At 43.0% G+C, this 6,722-nt stretch overlaps 1 protein-coding gene across 2 annotated transcripts in view; it reads right to left on the bottom strand.

Moving 5' to 3' along the window:
* The window catches only part of LOC122256175 (uncharacterized), a 107,835-nt gene extending 101,355 nt beyond the window's left edge, over positions 1-6,480 (bottom strand). For both annotated transcript variants that reach the window (XM_043020680.2, XM_043020681.2), the window contains exon 1: positions 6,272-6,480. The gene's annotated coding sequence lies outside the window, so the exon portion shown is untranslated. The remainder of the gene's footprint in view (positions 1-6,271) is intronic.
* Between the last annotated feature and the right edge of the window lie 242 nt (positions 6,481-6,722).

The raw sequence follows: 6,722 nt of genomic DNA, 5'->3' as shown, positions 1-6,722 counted from the left end.
GTGTGGGTATCGTTTATGTGCATTTGTTCGTCTGTGCGCGTATGTGTTTGTGTGCGTTTGTGTATGTGTGTATACGTGTGAGTGTGTATTTACGTGCGTGTGTCCTTTGGTACCGTTTCATCCTCGCTTGCATAAGTCTCCGGTGACGACTACCCAACCATCGACCAAAAGGGCGAATTTAATTTAACCGCATGTCCGAAGATAAATTCATGTTGTTTATAACTCTCTGGTGGAAAAATATATTGTATATTGATAATATCACGTGGCCGGCGTTCGCTGACGCGCCAATAATTTATTTTCTCTTCATCGGAAACTGATTTTGTCGGTTTTGGAAAGCTGACTCGTTGCGCTTCAGTTGCCGCCGCAGTCCGTCGCTGCGGTTTTAACTCTCGGTTTCTCGGGAACTGTCACTCCGTCGCCGCATCGCTTACGTAAGTTGTGACGCTTCCTGCTCTTCCTCCTTTTCCCCATCTTTAGTACTACTATTCCTCCTTCTACTCCATGTCTTTTATATCTCTTCTTTTTACTCCTCATTTTTCAGGTTAACCTCATCCCTCCCTTCACCTCTTCCTCTTTCTTCTCCGTGATCGCTTTCTCCTATGCCTCTTTCTCTTCCTAGCTCTTACCCCTTCACCCCCTCTTCTTCCTTAGTGCCTTTGACTTGTCTCTCCACGACAACCTTTAGAGGGAGATTCTTAACGCTCGTCGCTGATGTCATCCGGAATTATCCAGAAAAGATGTGGTATGACATCGGGTTTTGCCGAGCTGGGTTAACAGTGTGTATGTGAGTTTGCGTGCGAGAACGTGTGTGTCTGCGTGCGTGTACATGTGTGCGCACTTTTTCTTTGCGTGCGCATTCCCCTGTGCATGCGAACATATGTCTGCATGTCTGTGAGCACTACTGAGCTGCGACGCGGTTCTCTGCGCGTCCACAGCGCTATCCCGACACCGCTTTGCGCCGAGTCTTGGCTGCAGGTGCATTGCACGTGTGATGAACTCGAGCCTTTCTGCTTGTTACCTATTTTTATGGCTGTAATTACTGCGTCTGCTTGCGCTTGAAAGATATTCTTAAAAGAAATGCCTCGCAGCCTCCGACGTTCGGTTTAGCTAACGTGATTGCGGCATTTGTGGCTCCGGCCGAGATTAGTGCGTGTGCTTGCATGCGTGAGATTGTTTCATCTTTCTCTTCTCAGTATTTGCTCTTTCTCTCACTCTGTGTATCTTGACTTCTTCTGGAGTTATTTATTCGCGCCTGCAATTTGTATCCCTTTGTCTTCCTTCTTTCCTGTTCTTTCTCTTTCTCTTTCCCCCCTCTGCCTCTTTCTTTTTGCTTATCTTCTTTTTCTCACTGACTCTCTCTCTCTTTCTCTCTTTCTTTCTCTCTCTCTCTCTCTCTCTCTCTCTCTCTCTCTCTCTCTCTCTCTCTCTCTCTCTCTCTCTCTCTCTCTCTCTCTCTCTCTCTCTCTCTCTCTCTCTCTCTCTCTCTTTCTCTCTTTCTCTCTTCCACGTAGACCTGACTCCCCCATCCCTCCCAGGGGTGAAATGAAGAGACAAAGCAAAAGAACAGAACAAGACAAAAGAAACAAAACAGGAGAAAGAAGGAGAACCGACAGCGAGATTCCGAAAGCAGGCGAGCTAAAAATGGCAGTCGCGGAAATTTTCAACAACGTGAGAAAAACATTCTTCGGGTGTGTTGATTCGGCCTTCTGTTTAACTTTTTTTTTCTCTCTTTTTCTTCTTTTGTTTATTGTCACTTATTTCTCTATCCTTTTGTTCAATTGTTGGTTGTATATCGCTTCTTTGTGTTATCTATCTTATGTTATTTTTTATTGAAAAAATGTTTTTATCTTCTTTTTATCTTTATCTTACTTTTCTCTTCCTCCTCCTCGTCGTCCTCCTCCATTTCCTTCACTTCTTTCCTCCTCCTCCACCTCCACCTCCACCTCCACCTCCACCTCCACTTCCACCTCCTCCTCCTCCTCCACCTCCACCTCCACCTCCACCTCCACCTCCACCTCCACCTCCACTTCCACTTCTTCCTCCACCTCCACCTCCACTTCCACCTCCTCCTCCTCCTCCTCCTCCTTCTCCTCCTCCTCCTCCTCCTCCTCCTCCTTCTCCTCCACCCTCCACCTCCCTCCACAAGGCCGGTGCCGACAGTGGCATCTGACCCGCGGCGACCACCACCCAAGTTGCGTAAGGGCGACGCTGTGGCTACGACCTACGACCCACACCTTCTGACTGTTTATCATACAGGTGACCTTGAGTCGCCTCTGAAGGGTTCCAGGAGATAGCTGTCTGGCTTTCCTTATGCCTGCTGTCTTTATTCTTCCTTTTCTATTGTCTTCCCTTTTTTCTCTCGTCTGATTTCTTCTTCATTCTGTTTTTCTTATTCTTATTCTTTTCTTTCTACGATTTTCTTTTTCTTCGTGTCGCTGCAGTAAATGACAAGACATGATAAAAAATAACAAAAGAAAAACAAAAAAAATCCAACAGGAGATAAATACGAAGGAGACATAAGATGAGATCAGATAAGAGGAACAGAAGATAAACGAGGGAAAGATAGTAAATTGAGGAGAGAAGAGATATCAAGTAGAAAGAGGAAAAGAAGACAAAAGAAGATAGGGAAGGCGATAAAGAAATGAAAAAGTAAAAAAGAAAAAAAAAGTTACAGAAAATTAATCTAAAGAAGTAGAAAAAAGAGAAAGAGAAACGAGAGGACAGGGGAGATAACAAGGGGGGTGAGGAAGAGGAGAGGCAGAAGAAAGAAAAAGAAGATAGAGAGTAAAGGGAATAACGAAGATGCGAAAAGATGGGGGGAGGAAGAAATGGCATGAGATGGAGGGGGGAAGGGAGAGAGTGGGTAAGGGGAGAGGGGAATGCGGGTGGGGGAAGAAGGATGAGGGGGAGAAGGGGGGAAGGGGGGAGGGGGGAGGGTGTTATCTAGGTGATGGTGGCCCATTCCCCGAGGCAGCTACACTAGCGCTGATACCTGTCACCTTGCGCTCCTGCCCCTAGGGAGGGAGGGAGGGAGAGAGGGAGGGAGGGAGGGAGGGAGGGAGGGAGGGAGGGAGGGAGGGAGGGAGGGAGAGAGGGAGGGAGGGAGGGAGGGAGGGAGGGAGGGAGGGAGGGAGGGAGGGAGGGAGGGAGGAGGGAGGAGGGAAGAGAGAGAGAGAGAGAGAGAGAGAGAGAGAGAGAGAGAGAGAGAGAGAGAGAGAGAGAGAGAGAGAGAGAGAGAGAGAGAGAGAGAGAGGGAGGGAGGGGCAGGAGGAGATAAAAGGGAGGGAGAGGCAGAGAAGATAAAGAAGAGGAGGGGAGAGGGGGATAGAGGGGATGTCAGACTGAGGAGTGAGAGGACGTAAAGGGAAGAGAGAGACATACTGGGGGATAAGGAGAAATTGGGAAAGGAGGAGGAGGGAGAGAAACAATAGGAAGAGCTAGGTGTGGTAAGGAGGAATTGTGGGAAGAGAGACTGGGGGAGAAGGAGGTAGGCATGATAACGAGGAATAGGGGAGTAGACGAAAGGAGACACAGAGAGAGGACGAGGATAAGATAGAAGAGAGAATCAGAGGAGTCAAGTGGGGGAGAGACAGTGAGAGGAATTGTGGGAGGAGAAAAGGAGATAGAGGGAGAGGAGAAAAATACGTACGCATGACAGAAACCAAAAGGAAAGAGCGGGAGATGAAAAGTAAAGAGGGAGATGCAGGGATGATAAGGAGAACATGAGGGAGGAAAGAAGGGAGAGGATAAGACAAGAAGGAAGGTAAGAGGTAAGCATGATAAAAATGAGCTAAAAGAGAAGGAAAGGGGAGAGAGGGTGAGGCAAGGCAAGAGCAATATAAAAGTGAAGGAAGAGGCAAGCATGATAAAAAGAAATTGAAAGAGAAAGAACATGAAGAGAAATCACGACAAAACGGACGCTACGAATGAATGAATCAGGGGATGAGATTAAGAATGCAGGGAGGAATAACAAGTGTTAAAAAATATGAATATGTGATAAAGAAGGACGTGAGATAAAATAATCTAGCAGAGGAAGAAAGAGAAATGGAAAAATATATATATTAAGAAGAGAAAAGTGCGGCGGAAGACGTAATCATTCTAAGTAGGCCTTGCGGTAGTCAGTGCGGCCGGTGTTAGTCTTCAGTCTCTCTGTCTTATTCTATTTTTTAATTATTTTGAATTATTTCTCATTTTACACTTAACATTTATTTTTTTCACATTTCATCTCATTTGTCTTCTAGTTTCATTTCTTCGCTTTTGTTTGTTTCGTTTTCTTTTTTTATTGTGAAATAAATAGGACCAGGAGAGAGATGAATAACTACAACAAATAGTAAATAGCCAACAAATGGGAAGATCCTTAAAATGCAGATGGTCAAAAATAGAAGAAAAAAAAACAATAGAATTGTGACGCTCGAAGAGCGAAATCATCGCACTTAATGCCTATAATTTCCTTTCATGGCCTACAAGTTCATAGAATAATTAAAGGTAATTTTCGTCTACGTCATCAAGTCTGCCAAGACTAATTCGCTAAATTAAGTGGTCCATTATACAAGGTCATAATAAGATTGATGGCGAGATGAACTGTCCTGTCCCGTTTTCTTTCACGCAAGTGAAGGGGTAACTATGATAATCTTGAATTTCCTACCTGATTGGGGATTATCAACGCGATTCTTTGTCAAATTTGATGGTTGTCCCCATATTTTTTGTGTATTCGTGAAAAGGGTTCGTGATTTCATTTTAGTCTGGCTATGATGTGGTCTGGGAATGATGAAAGCTTATCATTACGTCCTCGAGCTAAGTTGAGGCGGCCCAAAAAATGTGAAAATCTGTCATGTCACGATGCCTCAAGTTTCTCAAGGATTGTCATTACAATATTAAGTATCGTGGATGTCACATTAATTAGATAACTATATTGACATCAGTTTGCTTAAACAAATTCACTTGTTAATTACAACCTCAGAAGTTATATGTGATGGAAGACACAAGCGTTAACATTTGAATAAACACACCAGCTCAAGAGATACACAGCTCAGAAAGATGAAAATTATATGATCAATCAAATCTAGAAACGTCATTCTAAGCTTTCAGAGTAAGTTACCAGCTGATGGGCGTGAGGATTAGTAGTTCTCTTCCCTAAGGGCCAGGAGTGTGGGCGGGGGCGGCGTTCCCTCAGGCAAAGTGTTTACCACTAGTAATGTCCCTTAACTCCCTCAGGTTAGCTGGCTTGCGGCGGTCCTCTGTAGCTGGACTCCACGTGCACGGAGTGTGTTCGGGTGTGTGTGCTTGTGTTGTCTTGTGCTTTGCTTGTTTATGAGTGTAGGCCTGTTTTTGCGTGCGTTTTGGGTATGTGTTGTGTTTGTGTATTTGTGTTGTGCTGTTTGTGAATGGGTGTGTTGAGTTGGTGTTGTGTATTGAGTTAATGGTTGTGTTTACACGAGGTATGTGTGTGATGTGTTTGTTTATGTGTGTATTTTTTTACGTATATATGTGTATTTTGATTGTAAGTGTTTGACTGCGAATGGATGTATCTATGATTGTTAATATTGCATGTTTCTGTCGTTATTTGCGGTTGTTCTTTTATAAATGCGTTTACTGTTACGTGCAAGTGTCCTTGGCCTTCATTCTAGGAGGAAAACACTTGTCCCGGACCGGAATTCCCCATTACTCACAGAAGAGAAGTCCCCCCCCCCCCTCTTTCCCTCTCCTGCTTTATGCAGATTCTTATTTCAAAATGTTTAAGATTTCATTTCCTTGTAATAATCACGCTTTAATGATGATTAATGATTCACTTGTATTCTTTAGCCAAATGATTTCGAATCTATTTATGTATTGAACCGGTTACGTTTAGGTGAATAACCTATAATTTCTAGGCTTATATGTGTGTATGAATCTAAATGAAACTTAGGGTATCTATCTTATCAATGATTATTAAGGTAGTTTCCTTTTTATTTATAATATTTATTTATCTAATTTATCTATCTATCTACCGTCGTTGCGATATAATAGACTTTAAAGTAGATATTTAAGTGCTCATTAATACCTTACGCTTTTTTCTTGACAGTAGAAGGACATAACAATTTGATAAATACAAAAGTATTGACATTTACATACATTTTGATTCATGAACATTTATAATGGGAGTCTTTAATGGACCTTCATATATATCCGTTATTTGTATATCCTATTCATTTCACTGCCTCTCTCTTCCACAACCATATACCCACTCAAATTAATCATCAGACTAACCCAAATTACTAACATGAATACATACCTTAACAAATAAGCCGATTAATCTGAGTTGATGAAGTCACGAACGTTGTACCTTCCGCAGATAAGAGTTTCAACGTATTCTTGTATTACTATGAACTTCTATTAGTCGACAGGTAACTGAACACCGCAGGTAAACGATCACCAATGAAAAAATACAAGGAAGAGACACAGGGAAGTACGTCCGACTCACGCGACAGTCCACCGTGTACTGAGCTCGTCAGGACACGCTCGATCCAGGTCATTTGTAGTGTATCCGCCATCTTGTATTTTTCCCGCGAAAATTACCGTGAGTTTGCTTCTTCTTTCCTTTGCTTCTGTTTTTGATTTTTGCGTGTATGATGTAGAGGATAATTATATTAGCTATTTTATCCATATTTGGCAGAGATGAGAATATATATGCGTTCGAGCCAAGGTATTTGTGTTTTTGTTTTGCAGTATCCACCATATTGTAT

This window comes from Penaeus japonicus, unplaced genomic scaffold, assembly GCF_977035675.1.
Source record: "Penaeus japonicus unplaced genomic scaffold, GWHDUDI00000001_assembly GWHDUDI00000004, whole genome shotgun sequence".
In the NCBI taxonomy this organism is placed as follows: domain Eukaryota; kingdom Metazoa; phylum Arthropoda; class Malacostraca; order Decapoda; family Penaeidae; genus Penaeus; species Penaeus japonicus.
The sequence above is the reverse complement of the archived record's forward strand: the minus strand, read 5'-3'. Positions and strand labels throughout refer to the sequence as shown.